The 15,423-nt window shown below is 44.1% G+C and overlaps 14 non-coding genes across 14 annotated transcripts; all 14 read left to right on the forward strand.

Moving 5' to 3' along the window:
- Window positions 1-506: 506 nt before the first annotated feature.
- Window positions 507-625, forward strand: LOC148086847 (5S ribosomal RNA). The gene has a single exon (XR_015710569.1). It is a non-coding gene; the product is annotated as a 5S ribosomal RNA (ribosomal RNA).
- A 965-nt stretch (window positions 626-1,590) lies between these two features.
- On the forward strand, window positions 1,591-1,709 carry LOC148086848 (5S ribosomal RNA). Its single transcript, XR_015710570.1, has one exon. It is a non-coding gene; the product is annotated as a 5S ribosomal RNA (ribosomal RNA).
- Window positions 1,710-2,479: 770 nt separating this feature from the next.
- Window positions 2,480-2,598, forward strand: LOC148086849 (5S ribosomal RNA). Its single transcript, XR_015710571.1, has one exon. It is a non-coding gene; the product is annotated as a 5S ribosomal RNA (ribosomal RNA).
- A 1,152-nt stretch (window positions 2,599-3,750) lies between these two features.
- Window positions 3,751-3,869, forward strand: LOC148086850 (5S ribosomal RNA). The gene has a single exon (XR_015710572.1). It is a non-coding gene; the product is annotated as a 5S ribosomal RNA (ribosomal RNA).
- A 732-nt stretch (window positions 3,870-4,601) lies between these two features.
- Window positions 4,602-4,720, forward strand: LOC148086851 (5S ribosomal RNA). The gene has a single exon (XR_015710573.1). It is a non-coding gene; the product is annotated as a 5S ribosomal RNA (ribosomal RNA).
- Window positions 4,721-5,685: 965 nt separating this feature from the next.
- On the forward strand, window positions 5,686-5,804 carry LOC148086852 (5S ribosomal RNA). The gene has a single exon (XR_015710606.1). It is a non-coding gene; the product is annotated as a 5S ribosomal RNA (ribosomal RNA).
- Window positions 5,805-6,769: 965 nt separating this feature from the next.
- On the forward strand, window positions 6,770-6,888 carry LOC148086853 (5S ribosomal RNA). The gene has a single exon (XR_015710574.1). It is a non-coding gene; the product is annotated as a 5S ribosomal RNA (ribosomal RNA).
- A 1,149-nt stretch (window positions 6,889-8,037) lies between these two features.
- On the forward strand, window positions 8,038-8,156 carry LOC148086854 (5S ribosomal RNA). The gene has a single exon (XR_015710575.1). It is a non-coding gene; the product is annotated as a 5S ribosomal RNA (ribosomal RNA).
- Window positions 8,157-9,121: 965 nt separating this feature from the next.
- Window positions 9,122-9,240, forward strand: LOC148086855 (5S ribosomal RNA). The gene has a single exon (XR_015710576.1). It is a non-coding gene; the product is annotated as a 5S ribosomal RNA (ribosomal RNA).
- A 770-nt stretch (window positions 9,241-10,010) lies between these two features.
- Window positions 10,011-10,129, forward strand: LOC148086856 (5S ribosomal RNA). Its single transcript, XR_015710578.1, has one exon. It is a non-coding gene; the product is annotated as a 5S ribosomal RNA (ribosomal RNA).
- A 1,152-nt stretch (window positions 10,130-11,281) lies between these two features.
- Window positions 11,282-11,400, forward strand: LOC148086857 (5S ribosomal RNA). The gene has a single exon (XR_015710579.1). It is a non-coding gene; the product is annotated as a 5S ribosomal RNA (ribosomal RNA).
- Window positions 11,401-12,365: 965 nt separating this feature from the next.
- LOC148086858 (5S ribosomal RNA) lies at window positions 12,366-12,484 on the forward strand. The gene has a single exon (XR_015710580.1). It is a non-coding gene; the product is annotated as a 5S ribosomal RNA (ribosomal RNA).
- A 1,149-nt stretch (window positions 12,485-13,633) lies between these two features.
- On the forward strand, window positions 13,634-13,752 carry LOC148086859 (5S ribosomal RNA). The gene has a single exon (XR_015710581.1). It is a non-coding gene; the product is annotated as a 5S ribosomal RNA (ribosomal RNA).
- Window positions 13,753-14,717: 965 nt separating this feature from the next.
- LOC148086860 (5S ribosomal RNA) lies at window positions 14,718-14,836 on the forward strand. The gene has a single exon (XR_015710582.1). It is a non-coding gene; the product is annotated as a 5S ribosomal RNA (ribosomal RNA).
- Window positions 14,837-15,423: the final 587 nt, after the last annotated feature.

Consider the following 15,423-nt stretch of genomic DNA (forward strand, 5'->3'; position numbering starts at 1 on the left):
ACGCTAAAGTATTATTATTTCCAAATCCCATTGCAAATATTGATCATTGTAGTTTTGATTTTGGCCACGAGATGGCGGTGTTCACCATTTGAGTGTGTTTGTTGGCATGCGAAGGTGGCGTCTCGCAAGGACCAGCTGTGAAACTAACATTTTCCATACATCCACCTGTAACCAAGGCCTGTAAACTGCTCCTCAGTCAAGTTCTGCACCTCCTACATGTCCCAATATTGTTGACGCCAAAGTATCTGTGCATTACGGATCCTGATTATGCATTTCCCTGCTAAAAATAATACAATAACCTCAATCCAAATGAATGCTGATAAGACGCTCGTGGTCCATTATTTTGACCTTCTCCTGGCAAAACCGGGGCGGGTGATAAAGTATCATTAGATTGGAATATGTGGAGACATGAGGATGTTCGTCATGCGCTAGTGGATGGAATACTACAGCAGTGACAGGAGGATTGTGGGTCAAGTATAAAGGCGCTCGCTTTGACATCAGCAATTGCTTACGGCCATACCACCCTGAACACGCCCGATCTCGTCCGATCTCGGAAGCTAAGCAGGGTCGGGCCTGGTTAGTACTTGGATGGGAGACCGCCTGGGAATACCAGGTGCTGTAAGCTTTTGCACTCCCTCCGGCCCAAGTCCAGGACCGTGAGGCCAAAAATCACATGACATTCACATTTTGACTTACTTCCACGGGCCAGTCCACCACACTTAAGACTCAATGGACCACTAACGTTCTCCACTAGCTATGGTAGGCACTTTTCTTTTTTTTTGTTCTCACTTTGTGTTCAACCAAAATCAACAAGTCTTTATTTTTTTTCAAATCCCATAGGAAATATTGATCATTTTAGTTCTTATTTTGGCCACACACGTCATTCATTTATGTATTATTACTTTAATTTACGATAAGCAACTGATCGATTGAGAGACCAGAAGCCAAAGAGAATGGAGCTGGAAGAATTATTCCACGAGATTGACTTGAAGTACTGCATTTGTCTCACAGGAGAGCGACAAGATCAAGCTGTGAAACTAACATCAGTCAAGTTCTGCACCTCCTCTATGTCCCAATATTGTTGACGCTAAAGTATTATTATTTCCAAATCCCATTGCAAATATTGATCATTGTAGTTTTGATTTTGGCCACGAGATGGCGGTGTTCACCATTTGAGTGCGTTTGTTGGCATGCGAAGGTGGCGTCTCGCAAGGACCAGCTGTGAAACTAACATTTTCCATACAGCCACCTGTAACCAAGGCCTGTAAACTGCTCCTCAGTCAAGTTCTGCACCTCCTACATGTCCCAATATTGTTGACGCCAAAGTATCTGTGCATTACGGATCCTGATTATGCATTTCCCTGCTAAAAATAATACAATAACCTCAATCCAAATGAATGCTGATAAGACGCTCGTGGTCCATTATTTTGACCTTCTCCTGGCAAAACCGGGGCGGGTGATAAAGTATCATTAGATTGGAATATGTGGAGACATGAGGATGTTCGTCATGCGCTAGTGGATGGAATACTACAGCAGTGACAGGAGGATTGTGGGTCAAGTATAAAGGCGCTCGCTTTGACATCAGCAATTGCTTACGGCCATACCACCCTGAACACGCCCGATCTCGTCCGATCTCGGAAGCTAAGCAGGGTCGGGCCTGGTTAGTACTTGGATGGGAGACCGCCTGGGAATACCAGGTGCTGTAAGCTTTTGCACTCCCTCCGGCCCAAGACCAGGACCGTGAGGCCAAAAATCACATGACATTCACATTTTGACTTACTTCCACGGGCCAGTCCACCACACTTAAGACTCAATGGACCACTAACGTTCTCCACTAGCTATGGTAAGCACTTTTCTTTTTTTTTGTTCTCACTTTGTGTTCAACCAAAATCAACAAGTCTTTATTTTTTTTCAAATCCCATAGGAAATATTGATCATTTTAGTTTTTATTTTGGCCACACACGTCATTCATTTATGTATTATTACTTTAATTTACGATAAGCAACTGATCGATTGAGAGACCAGAAGCCAAAGAGAATGGAGCTGGAAGAATTATTCCACAAGATTGACTTGAAGTACTGCATTTGTCTCACAGGAGAGCGACAAGATCAAGCTGTGAAACTAACATCAGTCAAGTTCTGCACCTCCTCTATGTCACAATATTGTTGACGCTAAAGTATCTGTGCATTACGGATCCTGATGATGTCTTTCCCTGCTAAAAATAATACAATTTGTGGCTATGATGTCCAAAAAATCTCTTCATGAGTCAAACCTCAATCCAAGTGAATGCTGATAAGACGCTCGTGGTCCATTATTTTGACCTTCTCCTGGCAAAACCGGGGTGGGTGATAAAGTATCATTAGATTGGAATATGTGGAGACATGAGGATGTTCGTCATGCGCTAGTGGATGGAATACTACAGCAGTGACAGGAGGATTGTGGGTCAAGTATAAATGCGCTCGCTTTGACATCAGCAATTGCTTACGGCCATACCACCCTGAACACGCCCGATCTCGTCCGATCTCGGAAGCTAAGCAGGGTCGGGCCTGGTTAGTACTTGGATGGGAGACCGCCTGGGAATACCAGGTGCTGTAAGCTTTTGCACTCCCTCCGGCCCAAGACCAGGACCGTGAGGCCAAAAATCACATGACATTCACATTTTGACTTACTTCCACGGGCCAGTTCTGTCGCGTACGAGGAACTGAGGATCCAAGTGCGGAATTCAAAGTTTTCTTAAAAGTTCCAGTTCTTTAATGAGTCTCTCCAAACACCAATTACTCCAAACAGTCCATGCGGCGAAACTCCACAACACAAAACGTCCACCAGGAAAACAAAAGCGAAGGGGAACAGAGGAGGAGTCCAAACTACAGGTGATCTAAAATACAAAAAAACTAAAATTAGCGACTAAGAAGGCTGTAACAAAAAGCAACGCCAGGAGAGTCCAAGAATTATTATAGAAATCAAGGTAGCGACGGAACGATCTGGTACAAACCTTTACCATGTGTCGAGAAGCCATCTTCTGGCGGTGCGTGCACGGACCGTCGGACCTTTCAGCATCGCTCCTTGATTGCCTAATCGCCTGCAGTTGGTGATTCCTCCTCTGCAACAAAAAGCAAAAGAACGAACCACGGGGAAATAAACATAGATCTATGACAAGTTCACCACACTTAAGCCTCAAAGGATCAGTAACATTCTCTAGTTATGGCCAAGCACTTGTTTTTAGTCCCTTTGTTTTCAACCAAAATCAACAAGTCTTTATTATTTCCAAATCCCATTGCAAATATTGATCATTGTAGTTTTGATTTTGGCCACGAGATGGCGATGTTCACCATTTGAGTGCGTTTGTTGGCATGCGAAGGTGGCGTCTCGCAAGGACCAGCTGTGAAACTAACATTTTCCATACATCCACCTGTAACCAAGGCCTGTAAACTGCTCCTCAGTCAAGTTCTGCACCTCCTACATGTCCCAATATTGTTGACGCCAAAGTATCTGTGCATTACGGATCCTGATTATGCATTTCCCTGCTAAAAATAATACAATAACCTCAATCCAAATGAATGCTGATAAGACGCTCGTGGTCCATTATTTTGACCTTCTCCTGGCAAAACCGGGGCAGGTGATAAAGTATCATTAGATTGGAATATGTGGAGACATGAGGATGTTCGTCATGCGCTAGTGGATGGAATACTACAGCAGTGACAGGAGGATTGTGGGTCAAGTATAAAGGCGCTCGCTTTGACATCAGCAATTGCTTACGGCCATACCACCCTGAACACGCCCGATCTCGTCCGATCTCGGAAGCTAAGCAGGGTCGGGCCTGGTTAGTACTTGGATGGGAGACCGCCTGGGAATACCAGGTGCTGTAAGCTTTTGCACTCCCTCCGGCCCAAGACCAGGACCGTGAGGCCAAAAATCACATGACATTCACATTTTGACTTACTTCCACGGGCCAGTCCACCACACTTAAGACTCAATGGACCACTAACGTTCTCCACTAGCTATGGTAGGCACTTTTCTTTTTTTTTGTTCTCACTTTGTGTTCAACCAAAATCAACAAGTCTTTATTTTTTTTCAAATCCCATAGGAAATATTGATCATTTTAGTTTTTATTTTGGCCACACACGTCATTCATTTATGTATTATTACTTTAATTTACGATAAGCAACTGATCGATTGAGAGACCAGAAGCCAAAGAGAATGGAGCTGGAAGAATTATTCCACGAGATTGACTTGAAGTACTGCATTTGTCTCACAGGAGAGCGACAAGATCAAGCTGTGAAACTAACATCAGTCAAGTTCTGCACCTCCTCTATGTCACAATATTGTTGACGCCAAAGTATCTGTGCATTACGGATCCTGATTATGCATTTCCCTGCTAAAAATAATACAATAACCTCAATCCAAATGAATGCTGATAAGACGCTCGTGGTCCATTATTTTGACCTTCTCCTGGCAAAACCGGGGCAGGTGATAAAGTATCATTAGATTGGAATATGTGGAGACATGAGGATGTTCGTCATGCGCTAGTGGATGGAATACTACAGCAGTGACAGGAGGATTGTGGGTCAAGTATAAAGGCGCTCGCTTTGACATCAGCAATTGCTTACGGCCATACCACCCTGAACACGCCCGATCTCGTCCGATCTCGGAAGCTAAGCAGGGTCGGGCCTGGTTAGTACTTGGATGGGAGACCGCCTGGGAATACCAGGTGCTGTAAGCTTTTGCACTCCCTCCGGCCCAAGACCAGGACCGTGAGGCCAAAAATCACATGACATTCACATTTTGACTTACTTCCACGGGCCAGTCCACCACACTTAAGACTCAATGGACCACTAACGTTCTCCACTAGCTATGGTAGGCACTTTTCTTTTTTTTTGTTCTCACTTTGTGTTCAACCAAAATCAACAAGTCTTTATTTTTTTTCAAATCCCATAGGAAATATTGATCATTTTAGTTTTTATTTTGGCCACACACGTCATTCATTTATGTATTATTACTTTAATTTACGATAAGCAACTGATCGATTGAGAGACCAGAAGCCAAAGAGAATGGAGCTGGAAGAATTATTCCACGAGATTGACTTGAAGTACTGCATTTGTCTCACAGGAGAGCGACAAGATCAAGCTGTGAAACTAACATCAGTCAAGTTCTGCACCTCCTCTATGTCACAATATTGTTGACGCTAAAGTATTATTATTTCCAAATCCCATTGCAAATATTGATCATTGTAGTTTTGATTTTGGCCACGAGATGGCGGTGTTCACCATTTGAGTGTGTTTGTTGGCATGCGAAGGTGGCGTCTCGCAAGGACCAGCTGTGAAACTAACATTTTCCATACATCCACCTGTAACCAAGGCCTGTAAACTGCTCCTCAGTCAAGTTCTGCACCTCCTACATGTCCCAATATTGTTGACGCCAATGTATCTGTGCATTACGGATCCTGATTATGCATTACCCTGCTAAAAATAATACAATAACCTCAATCCAAATGAATGCTGATAAGACGCTCGTGGTCCATTATTTTGACCTTCTCCTGGCAAAACCGGGGCAGGTGATAAAGTATCATTAGATTGGAATATGTGGAGACATGAGGATGTTCGTCATGCGCTAGTGGATGGAATACTACAGCAGTGACAGGAGGATTGTGGGTCAAGTATAAAGGCGCTCGCTTTGACATCAGCAATTGCTTACGGCCATACCACCCTGAACACGCCCGATCTCGTCCGATCTCGGAAGCTAAGCAGGGCCGGGCCTGGTTAGTACTTGGATGGGAGACCGCCTGGGAATACCAGGTGCTGTAAGCTTTTGCACTCCCTCCGGCCCAAGACCAGGACCGTGAGGCCAAAAATCACATGACATTCACATTTTGACTTACTTCCACGGGCCAGTCCACCACACTTAAGACTCAATGGACCACTAACGTTCTCCACTAGCTATGGTAGGCACTTTTCTTTTTTTTTGTTCTCACTTTGTGTTCAACCAAAATCAACAAGTCTTTATTTTTTTTCAAATCCCATAGGAAATATTGATCATTTTAGTTTTTATTTTGGCCACACACGTCATTCATTTATGTATTATTACTTTAATTTACGATAAGCAACTGATCGATTGAGAGACCAGAAGCCAAAGAGAATGGAGCTGGAAGAATTATTCCACGAGATTGACTTGAAGTACTGCATTTGTCTCACAGGAGAGCGACAAGATCAAGCTGTGAAACTAACATCAGTCAAGTTCTGCACCTCCTCTATGTGCCAATATTGTTGACGCTAAAGTATTATTATTTCCAAATCCCATTGCAAATATTGATCATTGTAGTTTTGATTTTGGCCACGAGATGGCGGTGTTCACCATTTGAGTGTGTTTGTTGGCATGCGAAGGTGGCGTCTCGCAAGGACCAGCTGTGAAACTAACATTTTCCATACATCCACCTGTAACCAAGGCCTGTAAACTGCTCCTCAGTCAAGTTCTGCACCTCCTACATGTCCCAATATTGTTGACGCCAATGTATCTGTGCATTACGGATCCTGATTATGCATTACCCTGCTAAAAATAATACAATAACCTCAATCCAAATGAATGCTGATAAGACGCTCGTGGTCCATTATTTTGACCTTCTCCTGGCAAAACCGGGGCAGGTGATAAAGTATCATTAGATTGGAATATGTGGAGACATGAGGATGTTCGTCATGCGCTAGTGGATGGAATACTACAGCAGTGACAGGAGGATTGTGGGTCAAGTATAAAGGCGCTCGCTTTGACATCAGCAATTGCTTACGGCCATACCACCCTGAACACGCCCGATCTCGTCCGATCTCGGAAGCTAAGCAGGGTCGGGCCTGGTTAGTACTTGGATGGGAGACCGCCTGGGAATACCAGGTGCTGTAAGCTTTTGCACTCCCTCCGGCCCAAGACCAGGACCGTGAGGCCAAAAATCACATGACATTCACATTTTGACTTACTTCCACGGGCCAGTTCTGTCGCGTACGAGGAACTGAGGATCCAAGTGCGGAATTCAAAGTTTTCTTAAAAGTTCCAGTTCTTTAATGAGTCTCTCCAAACACCAATTACTCCAAACAGTCCATGCGGCGAAACTCCACAACACAAAACGTCCACCAGGAAAACAAAAGCGAAGGGGAACAGAGTAGGAGTCCAAACTACAGGTGATCTAAAATACAAAACTAAAATCAGCGACTAAGAAGACTGTAACAAAAAGCAACGCCAGGAGAGTCCAAGAATTAGTATAGAAATCAAGGTAGCGACGGAACGATCTGGTACAAACCTTTACCATGTGTCGAGAAGCCATCTTCTGGCGGTGCGTGCACGGACCGTCGGACCTTTCAGCATCGCTCCTTGATTGCCTAATCGCCTGCAGTTGGTGATTCCTCCTCTGCAACAAAAAGCAAAAGAACGAACCACGGGGAAATAAACATAGATCTATGACAAGTTCACCACACTTAAGCCTCAAAGGATCAGTAACATTCTCTAGTTATGGCCAAGCACTTGTTTTTAGTCCCTTTGTTTTCAACCAAAATCAACAAGTCTTTATTATTTCCAAATCCCATTGCAAATATTGATCATTGTAGTTTTGATTTTGGCCACGAGATGGCGGTGTTCACCATTTGAGTGCGTTTGTTGGCATGCGAAGGTGGCGTCTCGCAAGGACCAGCTGTGAAACTAACATTTTCCATACATCCACCTGTAACCAAGGCCTGTAAACTGCTCCTCAGTCAAGTTCTGCACCTCCTACATGTCCCAATATTGTTGACGCCAAAGTATCTGTGCATTACGGATCCTGATTATGCATTTCCCTGCTAAAAATAATACAATAACCTCAATCCAAATGAATGCTGATAAGACGCTCGTGGTCCATTATTTTGACCTTCTCCTGGCAAAACCGGGGCGGGTGATAAAGTATCATTAGATTGGAATATGTGGAGACATGAGGATGTTCGTCATGCGCTAGTGGATGGAATACTACAGCAGTGACAGGAGGATTGTGGGTCAAGTATAAAGGCGCTCGCTTTGACATCAGCAATTGCTTACGGCCATACCACCCTGAACACGCCCGATCTCGTCCGATCTCGGAAGCTAAGCAGGGTCGGGCCTGGTTAGTACTTGGATGGGAGACCGCCTGGGAATACCAGGTGCTGTAAGCTTTTGCACTCCCTCCGGCCCAAGACCAGGACCGTGAGGCCAAAAATCACATGACATTCACATTTTGACTTACTTCCACGGGCCAGTCCACCACACTTAAGACTCAATGGACCACTAACGTTCTCCACTAGCTATGGTAGGCACTTTTCTTTTTTTTTGTTCTCACTTTGTGTTCAACCAAAATCAACAAGTCTTTATTTTTTTTCAAATCCCATAGGAAATATTGATCATTTTAGTTCTTATTTTGGCCACACACGTCATTCATTTATGTATTATTACTTTAATTTACGATAAGCAACTGATCGATTGAGAGACCAGAAGCCAAAGAGAATGGAGCTGGAAGAATTATTCCACGAGATTGACTTGAAGTACTGCATTTGTCTCACAGGAGAGCGACAAGATCAAGCTGTGAAACTAACATCAGTCAAGTTCTGCACCTCCTCTATGTCCCAATATTGTTGACGCTAAAGTATTATTATTTCCAAATCCCATTGCAAATATTGATCATTGTAGTTTTGATTTTGGCCACGAGATGGCGGTGTTCACCATTTGAGTGCGTTTGTTGGCATGCGAAGGTGGCGTCTCGCAAGGACCAGCTGTGAAACTAACATTTTCCATACAGCCACCTGTAACCAAGGCCTGTAAACTGCTCCTCAGTCAAGTTCTGCACCTCCTACATGTCCCAATATTGTTGACGCCAAAGTATCTGTGCATTACGGATCCTGATTATGCATTTCCCTGCTAAAAATAATACAATAACCTCAATCCAAATGAATGCTGATAAGACGCTCGTGGTCCATTATTTTGACCTTCTCCTGGCAAAACCGGGGCGGGTGATAAAGTATCATTAGATTGGAATATGTGGAGACATGAGGATGTTCGTCATGCGCTAGCGGATGGAATACTACAGCAGTGACAGGAGGATTGTGGGTCAAGTATAAAGGCGCTCGCTTTGACATCAGCAATTGCTTACGGCCATACCACCCTGAACACGCCCGATCTCGTCCGATCTCGGAAGCTAAGCAGGGTCGGGCCTGGTTAGTACTTGGATGGGAGACCGCCTGGGAATACCAGGTGCTGTAAGCTTTTGCACTCCCTCCGGCCCAAGACCAGGACCGTGAGGCCAAAAATCACATGACATTCACATTTTGACTTACTTCCACGGGCCAGTCCACCACACTTAAGACTCAATGGACCACTAACGTTCTCCACTAGCTATGGTAAGCACTTTTCTTTTTTTTTGTTCTCACTTTGTGTTCAACCAAAATCAACAAGTCTTTATTTTTTTTCAAATCCCATAGGAAATATTGATCATTTTAGTTTTTATTTTGGCCACACACGTCATTCATTTATGTATTATTACTTTAATTTACGATAAGCAACTGATCGATTGAGAGACCAGAAGCCAAAGAGAATGGAGCTGGAAGAATTATTCCACAAGATTGACTTGAAGTACTGCATTTGTCTCACAGGAGAGCGACAAGATCAAGCTGTGAAACTAACATCAGTCAAGTTCTGCACCTCCTCTATGTCACAATATTGTTGACGCTAAAGTATCTGTGCATTACGGATCCTGATGATGTCTTTCCCTGCTAAAAATAATACAATTTGTGGCTATGATGTCCAAAAAATCTCTTCATGAGTCAAACCTCAATCCAAGTGAATGCTGATAAGACGCTCGTGGTCCATTATTTTGACCTTCTCCTGGCAAAACCGGGGTGGGTGATAAAGTATCATTAGATTGGAATATGTGGAGACATGAGGATGTTCGTCATGCGCTAGTGGATGGAATACTACAGCAGTGACAGGAGGATTGTGGGTCAAGTATAAATGCGCTCGCTTTGACATCAGCAATTGCTTACGGCCATACCACCCTGAACACGCCCGATCTCGTCCGATCTCGGAAGCTAAGCAGGGTCGGGCCTGGTTAGTACTTGGATGGGAGACCGCCTGGGAATACCAGGTGCTGTAAGCTTTTGCACTCCCTCCGGCCCAAGACCAGGACCGTGAGGCCAAAAATCACATGACATTCACATTTTGACTTACTTCCACGGGCCAGTTCTGTCGCGTACGAGGAACTGAGGATCCAAGTGCGGAATTCAAAGTTTTCTTAAAAGTTCCAGTTCTTTAATGAGTCTCTCCAAACACCAATTACTCCAAACAGTCCATGCGGCGAAACTCCACAACACAAAACGTCCACCAGGAAAACAAAAGCGAAGGGGAACAGAGGAGGAGTCCAAACTACAGGTGATCTAAAATACAAAAAAACTAAAATTAGCGACTAAGAAGGCTGTAACAAAAAGCAACGCCAGGAGAGTCCAAGAATTATTATAGAAATCAAGGTAGCGACGGAACGATCTGGTACAAACCTTTACCATGTGTCGAGAAGCCATCTTCTGGCGGTGCGTGCACGGACCGTCGGACCTTTCAGCATCGCTCCTTGATTGCCTAATCGCCTGCAGTTGGTGATTCCTCCTCTGCAACAAAAAGCAAAAGAACGAACCACGGGGAAATAAACATAGATCTATGACAAGTTCACCACACTTAAGCCTCAAAGGATCAGTAACATTCTCTAGTTATGGCCAAGCACTTGTTTTTAGTCCCTTTGTTTTCAACCAAAATCAACAAGTCTTTATTATTTCCAAATCCCATTGCAAATATTGATCATTGTAGTTTTGATTTTGGCCACGAGATGGCGATGTTCACCATTTGAGTGCGTTTGTTGGCATGCGAAGGTGGCGTCTCGCAAGGACCAGCTGTGAAACTAACATTTTCCATACAGCCACCTGTAACCAAGGCCTGTAAACTGCTCCTCAGTCAAGTTCTGCACCTCCTATATGTCCCAATATTGTTGACGCCAAAGTATCTGTGCATTACGGATCCTGATTATGCATTTCCCTGCTAAAAATAATACAATAACCTCAATCCAAATGAATGCTGATAAGACGCTCGTGGTCCATTATTTTGACCTTCTCCTGGCAAAACCGGGGCGGGTGATAAAGTATCATTAGATTGGAATATGTGGAGACATGAGGATGTTCGTCATGCGCTAGTGGATGGAATACTACAGCAGTGACAGGAGGATTGTGGGTCAAGTATAAAGGCGCTCGCTTTGACATCAGCAATTGCTTACGGCCATACCACCCTGAACACGCCCGATCTCGTCCGATCTCGGAAGCTAAGCAGGGTCGGGCCTGGTTAGTACTTGGATGGGAGACCGCCTGGGAATACCAGGTGCTGTAAGCTTTTGCACTCCCTCCGGCCCAAGACCAGGACCGTGAGGCCAAAAATCACATGACATTCACATTTTGACTTACTTCCACGGGCCAGTCCACCACACTTAAGACTCAATGGACCACTAACGTTCTCCACTAGCTATGGTAGGCACTTTTCTTTTTTTTTGTTCTCACTTTGTGTTCAACCAAAATCAACAAGTCTTTATTTTTTTTCAAATCCCATAGGAAATATTGATCATTTTAGTTTTTATTTTGGCCACACACGTCATTCATTTATGTATTATTACTTTAATTTACGATAAGCAACTGATCGATTGAGAGACCAGAAGCCAAAGAGAATGGAGCTGGAAGAATTATTCCACGAGATTGACTTGAAGTACTGCATTTGTCTCACAGGAGAGCGACAAGATCAAGCTGTGAAACTAACATCAGTCAAGTTCTGCACCTCCTCTATGTCCCAATATTGTTGACGCTAAAGTATTATTATTTCCAAATCCCATTGCAAATATTGATCATTGTAGTTTTGATTTTGGCCACGAGATGGCGGTGTTCACCATTTGAGTGTGTTTGTTGGCATGCGAAGGTGGCGTCTCGCAAGGACCAGCTGTGAAACTAACATTTTCCATACATCCACCTGTAACCAAGGCCTGTAAACTGCTCCTCAGTCAAGTTCTGCACCTCCTACATGTCCCAATATTGTTGACGCCAATGTATCTGTGCATTACGGATCCTGATTATGCATTACCCTGCTAAAAATAATACAATAACCTCAATCCAAATGAATGCTGATAAGACGCTCGTGGTCCATTATTTTGACCTTCTCCTGGCAAAACCGGGGCAGGTGATAAAGTATCATTAGATTGGAATATGTGGAGACATGAGGATGTTCGTCATGCGCTAGTGGATGGAATACTACAGCAGTGACAGGAGGATTGTGGGTCAAGTATAAAGGCGCTCGCTTTGACATCAGCAATTGCTTACGGCCATACCACCCTGAACACGCCCGATCTCGTCCGATCTCGGAAGCTAAGCAGGGTCGGGCCTGGTTAGTACTTGGATGGGAGACCGCCTGGGAATACCAGGTGCTGTAAGCTTTTGCACTCCCTCCGGCCCAAGACCAGGACCGTGAGGCCAAAAATCACATGACATTCACATTTTGACTTACTTCCACGGGCCAGTTCTGTCGCGTACGAGGAACTGAGGATCCAAGTGCGGAATTCAAAGTTTTCTTAAAAGTTCCAGTTCTTTAATGAGTCTCTCCAAACACCAATTACTCCAAACAGTCCATGCGGCGAAACTCCACAACACAAAACGTCCACCAGGAAAACAAAAGCGAAGGGGAACAGAGGAGGAGTCCAAACTACAGGTGATCTAAAATACAAAACTAAAATCAGCGACTAAGAAGACTGTAACAAAAAGCAACGCCAGGAGAGTCCAAGAATTAGTATAGAAATCAAGGTAGCGACGGAACGATCTGGTACAAACCTTTACCATGTGTCGAGAAGCCATCTTCTGGCGGTGCGTGCACGGACCGTCGGACCTTTCAGCATCGCTCCTTGATTGCCTAATCGCCTGCAGTTGGTGATTCCTCCTCTGCAACAAAAAGCAAAAGAACGAACCACGGGGAAATAAACATAGATCTATGACAAGTTCACCACACTTAAGCCTCAAAGGATCAGTAACATTCTCTAGTTATGGCCAAGCACTTGTTTTTAGTCCCTTTGTTTTCAACCAAAATCAACAAGTCTTTATTATTTCCAAATCCCATTGCAAATATTGATCATTGTAGTTTTGATTTTGGCCACGAGATGGCGGTGTTCACCATTTGAGTGCGTTTGTTGGCATGCGAAGGTGGCGTCTCGCAAGGACCAGCTGTGAAACTAACATTTTCCATACATCCACCTGTAACCAAGGCCTGTAAACTGCTCCTCAGTCAAGTTCTGCACCTCCTACATGTCCCAATATTGTTGACGCCAAAGTATCTGTGCATTACGGATCCTGATTATGCATTTCCCTGCTAAAAATAATACAATAACCTCAATCCAAATGAATGCTGATAAGACGCTCGTGGTCCATTATTTTGACCTTCTCCTGGCAAAACCGGGGCGGGTGATAAAGTATCATTAGATTGGAATATGTGGAGACATGAGGATGTTCGTCATGCGCTAGTGGATGGAATACTACAGCAGTGACAGGAGGATTGTGGGTCAAGTATAAAGGCGCTCGCTTTGACATCAGCAATTGCTTACGGCCATACCACCCTGAACACGCCCGATCTCGTCCGATCTCGGAAGCTAAGCAGGGTCGGGCCTGGTTAGTACTTGGATGGGAGACCGCCTGGGAATACCAGGTGCTGTAAGCTTTTGCACTCCCTCCGGCCCAAGTCCAGGACCGTGAGGCCAAAAATCACATGACATTCACATTTTGACTTACTTCCACGGGCCAGTCCACCACACTTAAGACTCAATGGACCACTAACGTTCTCCACTAGCTATGGTAGGCACTTTTCTTTTTTTTTGTTCTCACTTTGTGTTCAACCAAAATCAACAAGTCTTTATTTTTTTTCAAATCCCATAGGAAATATTGATCATTTTAGTTCTTATTTTGGCCACACACGTCATTCATTTATGTATTATTACTTTAATTTACGATAAGCAACTGATCGATTGAGAGACCAGAAGCCAAAGAGAATGGAGCTGGAAGAATTATTCCACGAGATTGACTTGAAGTACTGCATTTGTCTCACAGGAGAGCGACAAGATCAAGCTGTGAAACTAACATCAGTCAAGTTCTGCACCTCCTCTATGTCCCAATATTGTTGACGCTAAAGTATTATTATTTCCAAATCCCATTGCAAATATTGATCATTGTAGTTTTGATTTTGGCCACGAGATGGCGATGTTCACCATTTGAGTGCGTTTGTTGGCATGCGAAGGTGGCGTCTCGCAAGGACCAGCTGTGAAACTAACATTTTCCATACATCCACCTGTAACCAAGGCCTGTAAACTGCTCCTCAGTCAAGTTCTGCACCTCCTACATGTCCCAATATTGTTGACGCCAAAGTATCTGTGCATTACGGATCCTGATTATGCATTTCCCTGCTAAAAATAATACAATAACCTCAATCCAAATGAATGCTGATAAGACGCTCGTGGTCCATTATTTTGACCTTCTCCTGGCAAAACCGGGGCGGGTGATAAAGTATCATTAGATTGGAATATGTGGAGACATGAGGATGTTCGTCATGCGCTAGTGGATGGAATACTACAGCAGTGACAGGAGGATTGTGGGTCAAGTATAAAGGCGCTCGCTTTGACATCAGCAATTGCTTACGGCCATACCACCCTGAACACGCCCGATCTCGTCCGATCTCGGAAGCTAAGCAGGGTCGGGCCTGGTTAGTACTTGGATGGGAGACCGCCTGGGAATACCAGGTGCTGTAAGCTTTTGCACTCCCTCCGGCCCAAGACCAGGACCGTGAGGCCAAAAATCACATGACATTCACATTTTGACTTACTTCCACGGGCCAGTCCACCACACTTAAGACTCAATGGACCACTAACGTTCTCCACTAGCTATGGTAGGCACTTTTCTTTTTTTTTGTTCTCACTTTGTGTTCAACCAAAATCAACAAGTCTTTATTTTTTTTCAAATCCCATAGGAAATATTGATCATTTTAGTTTTTATTTTGGCCACACACGTCATTCATTTATGTATTATTACTTTAATTTACGATAAGCAACTGATCGATTGAGAGACCAGAAGCCAAAGAGAATGGAGCTGGAAGAATTATTCCACGAGATTGACTTGAAGTACTGCATTTGTCTCACAGGAGAGCGACAAGATCAAGCTGTGAAACTAACATCAGTCAAGTTCTGCACCTCCTCTATGTCCCAATATTGTTGACGCTAAAGTATTATTATTTCCAAATCCCATTGCAAATATTGATCATTGTAGTTTTGATTTTGGCCACGAGATGGCGGTGTTCACCATTTGAGTGCGTTTGTTGGCATGCGAAGGTGGTGTCTCGCAA

Source organism: Callionymus lyra, chromosome 2 (assembly GCF_982586985.1).
Source record: "Callionymus lyra chromosome 2, fCalLyr1.hap1.1, whole genome shotgun sequence".
NCBI classification, from domain to species: Eukaryota; Metazoa; Chordata; class Actinopteri; order Syngnathiformes; family Callionymidae; genus Callionymus; species Callionymus lyra.